The sequence below is a fragment of the Poecile atricapillus genome, unplaced genomic scaffold (genome assembly GCF_030490865.1).
Source record: "Poecile atricapillus isolate bPoeAtr1 unplaced genomic scaffold, bPoeAtr1.hap1 scaffold_309, whole genome shotgun sequence".
In the NCBI taxonomy this organism is placed as follows: Eukaryota; Metazoa; Chordata; class Aves; order Passeriformes; family Paridae; genus Poecile; species Poecile atricapillus.
In genome coordinates this window covers 1-15280 of record NW_026709109.1, presented here as the reverse complement: position 1 = coordinate 15280, position 15280 = coordinate 1, and the positions used below count along the sequence as shown (strand labels likewise).

General features: G+C 39.3%; 1 long non-coding RNA gene across 1 annotated transcript; it reads right to left on the bottom strand.

Moving 5' to 3' along the window:
* Nucleotides 1-465: 465 nt before the first annotated feature.
* LOC131574415 (uncharacterized) lies at nucleotides 466-15272 on the bottom strand. Its single transcript, XR_009276498.1, has 3 exons — nucleotides 14988-15272; nucleotides 11851-11887; nucleotides 466-789 (listed from the first exon to the last, which is right to left on the bottom strand). It is a non-coding gene; the product is annotated as an uncharacterized LOC131574415 (long non-coding RNA).
* Nucleotides 15273-15280: the final 8 nt, after the last annotated feature.

Below are 15280 nucleotides of genomic sequence, written 5' to 3'. Positions count from 1 at the left end.
TGCCGGGATGGCGCGCGCGCACACGCCCACCCTGGCCACGACGGTCCCCTATTCCGGAGTGACAAATAGTCCGCCGGGTCCCTAAGTCCAGGCCGCGCCGCGATGTCGCCCCTACACGGCGCTTCCCAAAGAGCAGCAATCGCCGTCCTGGCTTTAGAAGGGCACGGAGCGGTGCCCGAGGAGAAGGGGGTCACCTGGTGACAGCAGGTGAGGTATCCATCCGCCGGCGCGTGACCCCGCCCTCCAGGGGGTGCCCGGAGGAAGGGCGGGGCCCGGCGCGAGCCGCCGCACCTGTGCGCGCGCCGCCCCGCCCTGCCCCGCCCCGCCCCGGCCCGGCCCGGCCCAGCAGGGGATGGGGGTGCGCGGTGCGCTGGAGCCCGGCTCTCCAGCTGACGGTAAATACCCCAAAACACAGCCAGGGATCTGCTGGCGTCCGTGGGATTGAACACCCCTGTCATTGTATTTACCAACCCACCGGTAGTAAATACTCCAAAACACATAGCCAAGGTAGCTGCCAGCGTCCATGAAGTTGAGGCACCTTGTATCCTCGGGACAGTTGTCTCCTTCTCCAGGCCCGGGCTGGGGGAGGAAAAAAAAGCTCTTGCAGCCTTTTGATTGGACACTGCCACAGCTGGAACTTGGCCTCTGAAATTTCTCCAAGGGTACGTGTTCCTATCTGAAATAAAGCTTTACAGACAGCAGAGACCTTACAATGAGGAAACTGGCGCTTTTCCACTCTTGTGTAGGTGGTGAGATGCTCTGGAGAAGTCAGAGTTGGATCCAAAGTACCTGCAGAAAAGCACAGCACGGGCTGACTCTTCTGACCAAGAGTGCACCTCTACATTTTGTACCTCAAAATACCACATCTTTATTTGTCCCCTTCCTCCATTTTGTATCGGCTCCCTTTGGCGCTGCTGAGGACTCCGTCATATCTCCAGTAACATCCTTTTTGTCAGATCAATTCTAGCTTGCTGCATTTTTTTGCCTCTAATCCAACCCTTCTGGAAAGAGCTGAAGCCTATATATAGCCTATAAAATGCTTATGTGAGGCAGATGGAAATTCAGGTCTTTTCCCTCTCAGACACTAAATTACTGAATCATTCTCTGTATCTTTCTTTTTCTCAGAGACAACGGTGAATTAAATATCCCCTCAGTGTGGAAGAGTTGCAACAGAAAAAAATGAAAATACTACACATCAAGTTAATTAGTAGTTAAACTAGCATCTAGCATGGGAAAATATGTTTAGATCTCCCTTAAAATAGAGAGTTAAGGTCTGCCTGTACACTGGGAATCTCCTGGCCAGTGAGTTACTGGGTTTGAGGCTGCAGAATGAGGATATGGTATAAATATATAATTCTAATAGAGGGTTTAGCATCCTACTCGGAGCAGCCATTGAGGGTTAAAACCAGAAGTATAGAATGGCACAACGAAGTTGAGCTCCAGGTGCCTTACAGTGCCAAAATAGAAAGACTCGCTGCAGCAGAAGGTGTGTAACACAAATGTTACTGTATCTTGATATTTGCCATCAGCCCTTGCCTGGAAACTGGACTACTGAAGCACAATATTCCCGGCTTCTTAAACATGACATGCTTCTAAACATGCTTCTAGCTGAATACTTAATCTACAAGCATGTAACTGTTTTCTAGCCCAAAGTGGTTTTAATTACCACGGGTTTTTTTTTGTTGTTGTTGTTGCTTGTTGTTTTGGGGTTTTTTTAAGAGAAAACTAGCTTCAGCTAGAAAGGGAGCTACAGCTCCTTGCTGTTATCCCAGGACTCTGAGAAATAGGATGCTTGTTAGAAAGGCAAGAGCTGTGGGTAGAGAGAGAAAAGGCCATGAACTTGCTTCTCATGTGTTAGATAAGCAGCAGCATTGCTGTTTTAGAAGAAAATAGTAGTTGCTTTTCTATCTGACACAAGATGTGCTTGTTGTGTTCAGCTCTGAAAATTATCCTTCTAAGTACTTTTTCTTCTGTAATACAGTAGAAATATGAAATCACCTGCTTCACCATGGGGTGAGATGAATAGGTTATTAATATTTTAATAGATAGTTCTTTGAAAACAGCATGGTGTAACTACATTATTAGGTGTTTCCTTCAGAGCACAAATGAATTGAAGGAGGACAAAAATTAATCTCTTCTGTGCTTTTGCTGCTTTTCCTAGATCCTAAAGAGGAGCAGAATGTTGTAAATGTGAAGTTATTGCCAAAAGCATTTTTCAGAGTGGGAAAAAATGAAGAAAATATGTTTTTCAGGATGCAGTATGATCTATAGAATGAGTTCAGGTGCCATGCCACCATGCCATGACATGAAGTGCAGAGAGACCAGAGATGCTGCTCCTTCAAGACGAGATATGGTAGTCATGCTGAGCCTGTCAGCTCAGTGCCCTTTGCTTTACCTTTCATTAAGCCCTGTAGTGCACAGTCTAGTCAATTCAGTTTTGGAATTGTTTAAAGTACATGACTTGTGTTTCAAGACCTTTATCTTCAGAACTGAGTGAGTTTCATGAGGCTAACTGAATTTTCCATAAAGTAACTTTAACATTGGAGTTCTGTGGTTTTCAATACTAGTGATGGTGCTGTGTTCAGTAAAAGCAAAGATTTACCCAGCATGACAAAAATCTCTTCCTAATTGTCAACACTTGTCATTCTGCAGGCTATTCCACTGTTTTGCAGAAATACCTATAGATAGTTTGTGAACTTCATAATCTGATAGCCGAAATTCACCGAATCTAGACACCTACCTTATTCAGAAATCACCCCATAAACCAGTTTTAAATAGTATTTGCTAATCAGGACAGTATTAGCATAAATTTGACTTAATGGGAAAGAATGTATCAGGTGCAAAGTTATTAACTGGATTGAAAGCAGGTGTTAAAATAGCTGTGTTTCTCTAATGCCTCATCTTCAAATATCAAAGTCCAGAAATAAATGGGGTTCCAGTTAGAGTTGTTGAGAATTTCTGATTCAGAAGAAAGCTTGGTGCTTCAGATATTCTCAAGCTCTTAAGAAAAAATTATAAATATACATATACATACATACACATACACACACATATATATATATGTATATATATATATATATATCACTTCCTGGGAAATGGAAATTTCAGTAATGCTTCTGAAACTTGGCTCTTCCAAGTTGGCTCTCCATGCTGCAGAGTCTGGGCTGCCCATGGGTCAGATAATGTGCTATCTGTCATCCTTGGCTGGCAGAGAATGGCAGCACCTGAAAAGTTGACCGTAACCATTGTGTTTCAGCAAACACTTCAGATGCCATTTCTATGACAAACTTTAGAAAATCTTGAGCTATGAGCCTGGCATCCTGTCTACCCTTGATGACCAGTGGAGAGAAACAGACATTCATGAAGGTGGTTTGCCATGTTCTCAGACAGGTGTGTCTGGGGTGAGCTGAATTACCATCTGGAAGGGCCTGTGTTAGAAGCAGAGGAATGACTTCCTTGATCGTTTGTGTCTCCTAATTGAGAATAAAGGGTAGAGATGGTGACTGTCTCCTACCTGAATAGTAAAAGGTAGGTAGTAAAGAATTCATTTAAGAAATGAATCCTTAGCATTGTTTTAAATTAAAGATATTTTTTCAGTGATGTACTTTGTGTAGGACAATTCCTGCCCAGCTCTAGCTCTGATATTTTTAATCAGGGAAAAAAAAAGGAAGCCATTTTTATGGCATTTATAACATGACATTTCATGAAATAACATCTGTATCAGAGAGTCTGCAACCAGACCAAGAGTTTCCACATATTTTTATTCTTTGTTTAAAAAGAAAAATACAGCCCTAAACCCAAATTCAATAGTTTTAAAAGATTCAGTATTTCTTTTACAAAAAAAATCCAACAAAACATAACAAACCCCCACCCTGGAGAACCAAAAAGTTTCATTTTCAAAGCCCAATTTTAAATCCGCAATGAAAAGAATCCTTATACAATGCAGAAGTTGTTGGGGACATGACTTTCGAAACTATAGTTGAATATACTGTGTACACAGGAGTAACAAGATCATATCTCATCATCCCCAAAAATGAGTATTATGCATTTGACAGCCTTGTAGGGTCACTGCAATGGGAAGTCTGGTTGATAAGCATTGTGGGCTTGCCCTAGGAGTGTCATGAGTCATGTTCTTACAGTTTGAGCACCCTGGCCAATGAACCAAACAGTGATAGTGTCACTCTTAAGATGATTAAAAAGCATTAAAGGATCAAGATTTATAGGTGGGGCTGCATTTTCAATGAATTCTAGTTTCTGTACAGCAACTTGACTGGAGAGATGAGATATTAGAGGCAGTAAATCTTTTCTCCAGTTTCTTGGTCCTTCCTTTGCATCTATTCAGAGACCAAGCATCTGGTATTAGATGAATTACTGACATTATAACATCCAAGATAAGGCAGTCTAATTTCTATAGCTGCTGAGCATTTGAAATACTCTGAAATAGAAAGACTGTGATGTGACTGCAATTCTGAAAATTGAGACAAAAATTCTATGCTTCACCAACAGTCTTGTTTTCTTGAGAGTTATTAGTAAATCTGAATTTTAATTGTAAAAAACAAATTAGTGCCTGAGGGGGAAACTGCAAATTAAATAGAAGGATGATTAAATACATTTCGATGCCCTTTGCTGTCAGTCATAATTGTGTAAGCTCGGGAAAAAAATACCATTCTGTAGAGCTAATATGTTCTATTATGTTTTGAACATAATGTGCATGTATTAAGCCACTATATCCTCATGTGAATTACAATGTAGGATAGTGTAGGTGTAGACTATAAAGAAATGTAAGCTCCATATGGTTCCAGTGGAAGCATGAATGCGATCTTAAAAATTAAATGCTTTGCACTTTTTCAAGCTCATGGTGTATTTTCAGTTATTTAAGGCTGTTTGTATGTTTCGGTCTGAGTCTTCTCATTTTGATTCATCTCATTTTAAGACTGGGTTTTCTGAAGAGAGAGACTGTTAGATGGAACTTTGTGAGTCATGCATTTGGCTCAGTTTGGCTTTGAGGATAAGAACACCAGCCTTAGGTATCAGCAGCCATTGATATCTAGCCAAGATGAACAGCAATAATCAGATGTAAAATCAGTTGCAAAATCATAAACTTGAAATACTAGGGAAAAATATGAAAAGCAAGTACAAAAAGGGGGAACTGAGCTCCATTGTTATTACTGCTTCATGTCCTACTGTGCAAAAGGTAGTCTTTGAAGCTTAAAAATGTTTTGTTGATGGGTAAATGACTAAATAGATGCTAAAGCTAGGAGAGTTTTTGATTTTCACAAATCTTAATTTTAGCTCTTCAACAATAGGAACTATGATTCGTGTAGTCCATTTTTTCCCTCAGATGAAGTCAGGAACTTGTAGAGAGTGTGGGTTAAGCATTAGCTGATGAATTGCAAGCTTCAGACTGTTGCAGACAAAACAGAATCTAGATATACATAGCATTTGAGATGATTTTTTTACACTATAACATTATGCTTTTCCTTCTCTTTTCTGCAGTACTCTTTAAATACTAGTGTGAATAAACTTGTGTTTATCTTTTCAGTGCCCTTTACGATGAGGAGTAATTAATTGTGTGCTATATCTTACCTGTTTGGAAGTCTGCAGTGACCCTGCAAATTCTACCTATTTTTGTCTTAGAATCATCCTCAGAAAAGTGGAAAAGTTGAGGTCAAACATTTTAAATATTTTTGCTTTATTTTTTCTTCTTTGAGAAAATTTCACACTGGGGGAGACTGAGGGGCTAAGGTTATAACAAATCATACTGGTTTCTGAGTGTCTGCAGTCCAGAGATGCTGAAGGAGAATCATTTCTACTTCAAAAGCTGGATATTTTTAGTGATCAGTGAGTCTTTTATCGAGAAAAGAATGTCCATAGCACTCACAAGCTTATATCTGCAGGAAAATGTTTTTCCTCAGCTACTGGATACTCAAGAAATGAGGAAAGTGATTTGCTATACAAAAGAAAAAAAAATAAACTCTTTCTTCAGTCCCTCTGTGATCTATCACTTGAGGAGAAACATATTTGGATATGTTCCCAGGGGAATGACTACAACTACATCTGGCAGATAAAAAAATCTCCTGTGTTTCTGCCTCTAGAAGCATGAAGCCTGTGATGGTTGATGTGATGTTTTCCTTGGTTTTTGTACAAAACTTATACTGCACAGGAAGTGTGATGTCAGGAGAATATGAGCTCTGGCTGCAAGAATTTGCAGCTCTCAAAGAGTGCTGGCCCTGCACAGCATGTGCACAGGAAATCTCTGGACAGGCATCTGACTGGGACTCCCCCCAGCTGACTTGTTTGCTTTAACTTTTTTTCTCCTGGCTTTGGACTGACTCTGGAATTCTCTTCATATCAGATCAAGTTTTCACAGAATAGGAAATATTTTGTGGAAAGTCCCTCATAACTGCATTGCTTTTCAGGAGGAATTTTTCTCTCCATACAAAACTTATGCTGGTCCTTTGACCCTTTCCTTTCCTTTTCCTTTTCCTTTTTCCTTTTTCCTTTCCTCCATGTTTCTCTTTACTGACACAGGCCCACACATACACATCATGTAAAAAAGAAAAATTACCGTTGCAGTGTCTGTGCTTGTATTACTACAGCATCTTTGATACCAAAGTGCTTCTCAAAATACTTGTACAGAAAAGAAACAGGGATTTTCTAAATGCAGTATTTTTTGATAGTTCAAAAATAGGCTTCTATGTTTAGAAAGAATATTGAATTTTGTCTTTTATAGCTTTGTGATTTGTTGTTATGACAGACTTAATCAATCTGATGAGTCCATGCTCAGTGTTCTGGCAAATATAATCAGCCCTGGAGTGTTTTCTTATTCCCCAAAGGCACATTGTTTCTGTGTTTATTTTATTCTGATGTTTTATCTGGAAAATATATTTCTTTTTCTTGAAGTGTACTGTTCTGAGACATACATTGAAAGCCACGTGTTTAATTTAGTGAATATGAAATGATCTTTTTATTTAGGAAGTCAAAGGAGGTTATTGAACCAAAAGTCTAGTAAGGTAATGGGCACAGAAGTAACAGAGAAAAGATTGATCTTTTAAGAATCACAGGGCAGATTTAAAGACAGTTTGTAGTAATAAAAAAAAATACTGTTAGAGACTCCAAGAGAAGTCCTATGCTTCATTTCTAAAAAATGATCTACAAAATGTATACTTGTATTAAAGCAAGACCAAGATCTACTTTCCACAATTCATTTCTTGCTTCTGAATCTTCATTTTGTGTTCTTTAATGTCACTTGTCTGCCAGATTATTCTAGGGCCTTTGAAGTGCAGAAAGATGGTCTATTTTCAGGCTTTACTCCCATGCATAGTTCCAGCATGCACTGCAAATCTTTAGGGGTGGGATTTGTCTCCTAAAAATATGGAGCTTGTAATGGAGTACTATAAAATAATGAATAAAATAGACAGCAGAGATATTCAAGACTAAAAAAAGTAAAAAATGTATCTTTTATGTGATGTTGAGACTACTAAAGAGGATATTATTTAACAAGGAAGCTTTTTTTTTTTTAAATTGTCAGTACCTGCCTCTGTGAAGGTAAGTGCATGGAGAAGCAGAGCTGACCATTTCTTTTCCTCAGCAAGTGCAGAACAGAGCCTGTAGTACAGAGTGGGGTGTACCTTTCCTATTGCAGGAAAGGCAAGAAAAAGCAACCGCTGCTTCATACCAATAACTTTAGTACGTTGCTACACTGTGCTCATTTCTTGGGTGTTATGCACAAGGGGTCTTTATTAATCAGATCAGTTGCAGAAATGACATGGAACGTGTGGAGTATTGAAATAAGGTATTCTACATAACACATGAATACTTTGTGTGTCAAGGTAATTTAGACTCAGAGCTCTGTTTAAATGTTGTAACACTGCACACTTAATAACAGTCTAATGCTAGGCAGAACATAATTACTTGCTCTCTAAAGCACAATTTGTAATAAGCAATGTTGTCCTTACAACTCTGATAACTGAGATCATCTCTGAATTTTCAGTTGAAATGCCACACCCAAGGTCAGCCATTATCTCTATGTATTCTTACTATCATAGTCTGACAGGAATTGTCTTTAATATCCATATATAGAGCATTCATGTCCGTGACAGCTCTTTAATGCCAGGTAAGACTTTTGGTATTCTCTTTACTAGGCAGTAAAAGTAGTTAGCCTTAGCAGAAGGCTCTTAATAAGTGAACTAACATCAGTTAAGGTTAAAATAAAATGGTAGCATATTTTAAGTAATGTGAATTAATTTAAGTTTATAGTTCTAACAAACCTTACATCTTTACAAACTAAAAAAGTTCTTGAATTCTGGTAATCATGCAGCAATATAAAATATCATCCTTTTGACATACTGTTCCATAGAAATCCTAGTCAGAATGCTGAAATAGACAGCCGAGCCTGTTAAACTCACTCAGGGGAGACTATGATGATAGTATGACTTTTAATCAGTGGAAAAATGCAAACTAAATATTTGTTTAAATTGCATCTGATACCAAGGTATTGTTGGACAGGTGTCTTCCTCTGCTATTTCCATGGTAGGTGTTTTTTTGGTTTTTTTTTTTTTGTTTGATTGCAGTTGGATGTTAATAAACATTTAATTTAATTTCTAGTTTGGGCTGTTTTTCATGAAATCTCTCAAGATCAGCAGTGTGTTTTTTCTGTGTCCATTACAATTCTCAAGTCCCAACAGTCAAAACCCTGAAAGCAACTCACAGTTTCCTCTGGTTTTAGCTGAATTTCACTACCTGAGCCTCAGATAACCAAGCAGCAAATTTCCCTGGGTGTCACTCCAGTACTGAAATTTACCCATGTCACTATTATACAAGTTCATTATATTCTTGGTGACTTTCTCACTTTGCATTTCAACAGTTAAAGACAAGACTTCATGTCCTTTGAGCTGCAGCCTTCAGAGACATGACAGATTAACGAAGTTCTTTAGGTGGCTCTCTAATTTCAGGGTGAGTTGCATGACGTTGACAGCGTAAATTAAAACTACAGTTCTGAGCTTCTTCATATTTTTTTTCTAGCACACATTTCCATAAGCTACTTGTATCATATGAAAGGAAAGAATAATAATTTCTCGCGCCTTTTTTTTTTTTCTCAAGATTTAACTCAGCAATTGCATCAGCCTCCCTTCTGCACCTCACAATAATGTAACCATGTAGATTTGTCAGCACATGTAAGTGGGTTTTCTTATACTATCCTGTGATGTGTCTGGTGACTGTAGTCAGAGACAGCATTTTTTCTGGATAAAATGGATTTAATCCAATAAAGGTAGACTGAGATCTGGTTTTGACCAAGTCATTCCACCTCCAATAGCTTGGCTTCCCCAGGAATATGATGAACTTAATATACTGGTCTCCTTTTAATGTGATGCCAGATTTATAGAGGTGAAGTGTTGCTAAATAATGTTTTATCAAGTCCTGCATCCCTGGATCTTGGATTAAGGTGAAGGTATTTGCTTGGTGTTCATTTGTTCTTCCTGAAATATAAATCTGCTTTGCATTTATTTTTAGAAGATGGCATAGATTTTGAGGTTCAAGGAAATGCTACCTGCACTTAATAGCAGCTGCCTCACTTTGTTGACCCTTTACAGCCTTAAGATGTCTTAGCTACAGCAGAGTTTCTAGCATGACTCATCCTGGATTTGAAGCTTCCAAGAATATACATCAGGAGAGCAGAATTGGAAAGTAAGCAGGTTTTCCCACTTCTGACTCTATTTCTGGCTGAGGTTGAATACCCCATGTGTCTTAGATTCTACATCTCTTAAGCTGAGGACTCTTCTAAGAAGTTCTTGCACCTGAGAAAAACAGGATGAAGACTGAAGAGCCTGCAGAGCTGATCTCCAGCTGAGAGGCATCCAGTGGATGGGTACCAGTTGGGTTTGAGAATGCATGCACTGGCTGCTCTACGTGTTTTGCTTTAGCTGTTGGGCTTTTACAGGTGGAGGTACAGCCTTCTGTTTTAGTCCTAAAGCTGACATTTTTTATCTGTGGTCAAAACAAAAGAGTAATATTTTCTGCTATGGAAAAGTGCCTTTCTAGTAAACTAAAAATACAGCATAAATATTTTTAAAGTATTTTGATAATACAAATGTGGGTGAAGGAAAACATTTAAAAATAGGTCAGATAAAATCTATGTGGTTGGCAAAATTTGAAGTTTTTCTATTATTGAATGATTGCTGTGAGGAGTTCTACTCTTTTCCTTTAAATTGTCAAAGATAAACAACATCCACAGATGACATTTGTTAAAATTGTACTTGTAGCATAGACACTATGAAAAAAATACTGTTATTACAAAAGCAAATAATTCAATAGTAAATTTAAATGAAGAAGAAATGGGATTTCTCCTCCTTCAAATAACCTGATTTTAATGTTAATGAAACCTTGAAAAAAAAAAAAAGTCTCCTGGGAGGGCAAAAGCTGAGAAAAACTATTGAGTATTAATGAAAAGAACCACTTTAAAGTGGCCAAAAGAGCCTAAGGTGATGGCACTGACAACTTTGCTTCTTCTGAGCTTTATTCTGGTCACTCACAGATGCACTTGCTGTATATCTGTACCTTGGACAAGTCATGTAAGAATTGATACAGTGTGCACATGCTGTAGGCAGTCCAAACCTAACACACATGGTTTAGTGTGTTAAAATCTGGGGGTTAGCTGATCTTTTCAAGAGGTCACTTGCCCAAGGACAGCACGTATTTATTTTCACCTCAGTCTAACTGAGAAATGCAGCTTGTCTCCTCCCATGTTTCTCTCATCCTCTGTGGCTTTTAGTGGAGCCCAGTTATGTCCCTTTTTCTGATGTAAGTCCCTATGCTGTATGAAGCAGCCTGCAGATGTTGACTGGTAGGGAATCTGAGAAACAGACTCCTTTCACAAACAGACTGACCTTCACCTGGCTGAAGACTGTTATATCAAATTTCGTTTAGATGCCTCTACTCGAGCAAATTGTTGTTGATGTTAGGTGTGCCAGGATGATTGCGCTCATCGTTGATTCTCTTCGCGTATTTCAGCTTGCATTGTCTTATATGTGCAATGAAAATAATCCTTTCTTCTTACTGTGAGGGTTTAGGTGAATTTCTCCAATACCTATTTCATCTTTGAGGGACATGTTGATGTAACAAAGAATACACACAATAGCAGCCTGGAGAGCAGAATGGGACTTCAGATCTTTGTCTTTGTTCTGGTGCTTTCTCAGGCTACATACAGTGTCCAGAGTTCTCTGCCTTTAAAAATATCTCAGATTAGCATCCAAGAGTATTAATACCTGTACACTTTGATAAGGTAATGTTTGCAAATATATACATATTTGTATCTATTTATAATGTACTCAGTATATCATATTTGAGTTGATTCTTACTCAAGAAGGGGTATGTGCACAAGAGTATTTCCAAAGAATTTTTTAATTACTATTGTCCTCTGCAGACCCTAATTCCTTACTCCGTGCAGTAGCATTCCCCACCATCACCCAACTGTACTAACTTCATTCATATATACAAAGTTCACTGACGCCTTGTTTTTCTAGTTCTTAAAGACACTTCAGCCACTACTGATGTGGCTTAGTTCATATGACAGCCTCTCAGCACTGTTGACCACTAACTGAGAGAACGCTGATTATGAAGTATTAGGCTCCATGTGTTTTCAAAATTCTTCCCATTGTTTACTGATGATGCAAAGGAAGCATTCGGTGCCAGTTCTGTGACCAGTGCAGGAAAGCAATACAAGCAGAAGAGCAAATGCTGTGATATATAGAAGCTGAACAAGCCTCAACTGGATAAGAAGAGTAAGAAATACAGGCTATAGCTGGCCAGGAATCGTTTTTTAATGTCAAGAATACAGCGAATTGTGCATACCTGAGGAGAAACCAAGAATGACACAGTCCTCCGTCCACTTGTTCGGCACATGCAATTAGAAGACAGGATACAGATCACAGAAATTAGATACTGATCATATAAGAATTTCAGGTGAAAATAAAAGTCATAAAATTGAATAGGCAAAGGCAAGGATTCTCTTCTGAGTGTAAACTTTGTAAACAGAACTAAGCAAAAGACTGATATACTCAGATTTCTCCACTGAGAAATGTAACTGCATCTGGCAGCATTTCAAATTTTCTTCTCCCACTACTCTCAGAGCATAATGATGTTGTTATTACAAATGAGAAATACCCAACATGCCTTCTTGGGGCTTCAACTGAATATTTGCAATGAGGAAAAAAATATATCTTTATTCACACTGGATTCAGTCTCAAATATATTAAAATCACTAGAAATGTACAGCTATTGAGGTCTCTACTATCTTAAATTTATGCTCTAAATTATTTTCTTTAATGATTTTTATCATTTTATGGACTCTCTTTTCCCACTTAGGAAACACTTCAGGTCCTCTTGACTAATTATAGCATTAAAACAACCATTAGAAAGAGTTTCAAAGAAGCAGCTGACCCTTAAATGATTTCCAAAGTTAGTTTATACCTACTGTCTAGTCTTGTCTCTAGGCAATTTATTTTGTGTACAAGACAAAGAATTGCTTGAGAACACGGGGTCTGTAAGAGAATTGTATTGAAAAACCACATAGACTTAAAAACTAAACTGTCATACCATGGTAAGAAATAACAGAAGACTGAAACAAAAAATTGTCCCACTGATGTTTCAAAATGTCTTTTACATGAGGACTTCTACCAAAGCACTTGGTGATACCTTTGTTAGATGAAAGATACAGGCCTAGATGGATTCTGGCCATAGTTCCTGCAGACACAATCAGTTCTTTTACAGTTTGGTGTATTCCTCTTTATTAGCCACAAAAATAGGCATTTTCTAAACAACTTTTCAAAAGTGGAGAAATTAGTATTAAACCAGTCTTGATCTGCTTGTAACTTTTTCAGTTTTCAAAATTCTATGTAATATAAACTCCAGAAGAAACACTGTTAGCTGTACTTTTACTACGTAAAAGTCTTCATTATAATTGTGATCTATGAAGTTTTGATGCATTGTGAAATGGTTTCATAAAGTTCCAACCTCCCACACAGGGATGAAATTGGCAGATGATTCTGTATTAGGGGTGTGTGTGTACATATATATATATCTGTGTGAATAAGAGTATGCAAATGTATGTAGATATTCATGTTCTAGAAACAGTTACAATTTTCATTTTCAACTCTGTGTGGGAGGCAGCTTCCTTCCATGGAAAGGAACAACACACATTGACCAGAGAGAAGAACTCCATGATTAGTACTCAGTAGGAAATGCCGAGTCCAGACTGCTGCCTGTACGGTGTCTGACAGGACAATGGGGGCTTAGCAGCCTGCAGAGCCCATCTGCCTTGAGAGGACAAAGCTTCCTCTTGCTGTTAAGCAAGCCTGTGAGTTGTCCTGCATCTACATGGGGCAGCAGGAAAGCAGGGTCATCTGCACACTCTGCAGCTGGTTTGGTTTGCCCAGCTTGTAGCCACGGAAATTAGGGAAAAGAGCTGAAAGTACTGGGAGTGAGGTGATAGGAAAGGATGAATTTGTGACTGGATGTAGCCTAGAGGGTGTGTGAGAGAGGCAAGCTACACGCTGGGTCACACTGTCCATGCCTTACTGTCCACAGGAACCTCAGCTGACTGCCTTCCCACAGAACTTATTCTTCCTGTGTGCCATCAGGGAAGCAGTGCAGTGTGTTCTACTGCTCATGGACTAAGGGAAAGGCCCTGCATGCCAGTCAGTGTCAACAAATTACCAAGGCATCAGTAGTCAGTCCCCAGTATGCTGAACCCTTCCAGAATCTACAGTAAATCCAGGTCTCTTGTCCTTGAGTTTAGAAAAGCAGCATATTCATGCTAAAACTGCTTCTGATGAGGAAACTTTCTTGGAGACAGCCTAACTTTTAAAAAACAAAACTAAAAATGTGCAAGACACAGGCTTAAGGAAATGTTTCTTGTGTGTCCAGAACAGTACAACATCCAGACCACTCCTGAAGTTTTAGAAATATGTTTCTGGCTGCTGAAGTACTGCAGACAGAAAGGGTTCTGCAGACTACAAAGTGAAATTTGGGCTGCTATTCCCAAATTAGGCTGGATGAAAATTTCCTACAGATGAGGCAGCTCAAAATGTTAGAGGGATTTCTTGCCAAATTTCTGATCCCCGCCTTAAAATTTCTCTCCCAGCAATCACAAGATGCTGAAACAAGCTCCTTAATACATTAGTTTTCTCCTAAAGGCCAGAAGGAATTGTTCTTTCCTTTGCTCATTGATAACAAACGAAGACCATGTTTCCCAGTGCCACCATGGTCTAAACTAATGCCAACACCATCATAAAACCTTCCCCCTTCATCAGTCCTGTTTCAACACAACCTGAAAGGACATAACCATTTTTTTGTTATTGTAAACGGAAAGAAAAAACACTCTCACTTCTGTGACAGGAAAAAAGTCTTGGAATAATGTCAAAGCAGAGATGGAAAGAGGTAAGAACTGAAACTTCTACTATGGTATGAAATAAACCAGTAAGTTTTCCATTTTCTGCTGATGACCAGACATGAAATGTATGCACCAACACTGCAGCTCAGGGACATTCTTCTTAGCGAGGGACAAATATTTGCCTACCTCCACAAGATGCCAATTCAAGGGTTCAAAACATTTTGGGTTTAAGGAGTTACATGAGGGACCTGCTGATGGACATGCTGAGGGGCTTCCTTGGTCAGCTGGGGTTTCCTGAAACACAGGAATCCCAGCCAGACCAACATTGCAGGACTTGCTGCAACAAGGAAAAGGCTATAATAAAAGATCAGATGTTGCAGTGACCTTGACCTACAAGAATGGAAGGAAAGACTCCAGAAACATAGACCAGGGTCCAGGTTAAGCACAAGGCTTGGTGCAGTTCATGTGGAGAAGCCTACTCCTGTCTCTCCTCCCCTCCATAACACAGCACACTACTGGCCACCTCATTATCCAGCCACCCTTATTTATATAATATGGCAAAATGAAAATGGAAAATGTTTATTCTTTCCTCACATACCTGAGCTGTTTTGCTTTCTGGCTTCCTTTGAAGCACCACAGTAGCGGCACAGATCCTGCACTGAGCATTCTGTTTTTCCCCTCACACAGGGTTTGTGGAGCCCAGCAAGCCTCTGTGATACACCCAGTATTATTCAGTTCTCTACAAAGAATTTTATAGGAAGGACCATCTGGTGGTCAGCTGCCCGAACGCACATTAGCTGCCTCCTGCACCTCTTCAGTGTCGTTCAGCTTCTCCCTGGCAGCTGCTCTCCCATCAGAGGTCTTCCTGAGCGAGGGGATGAGAGGATGCAG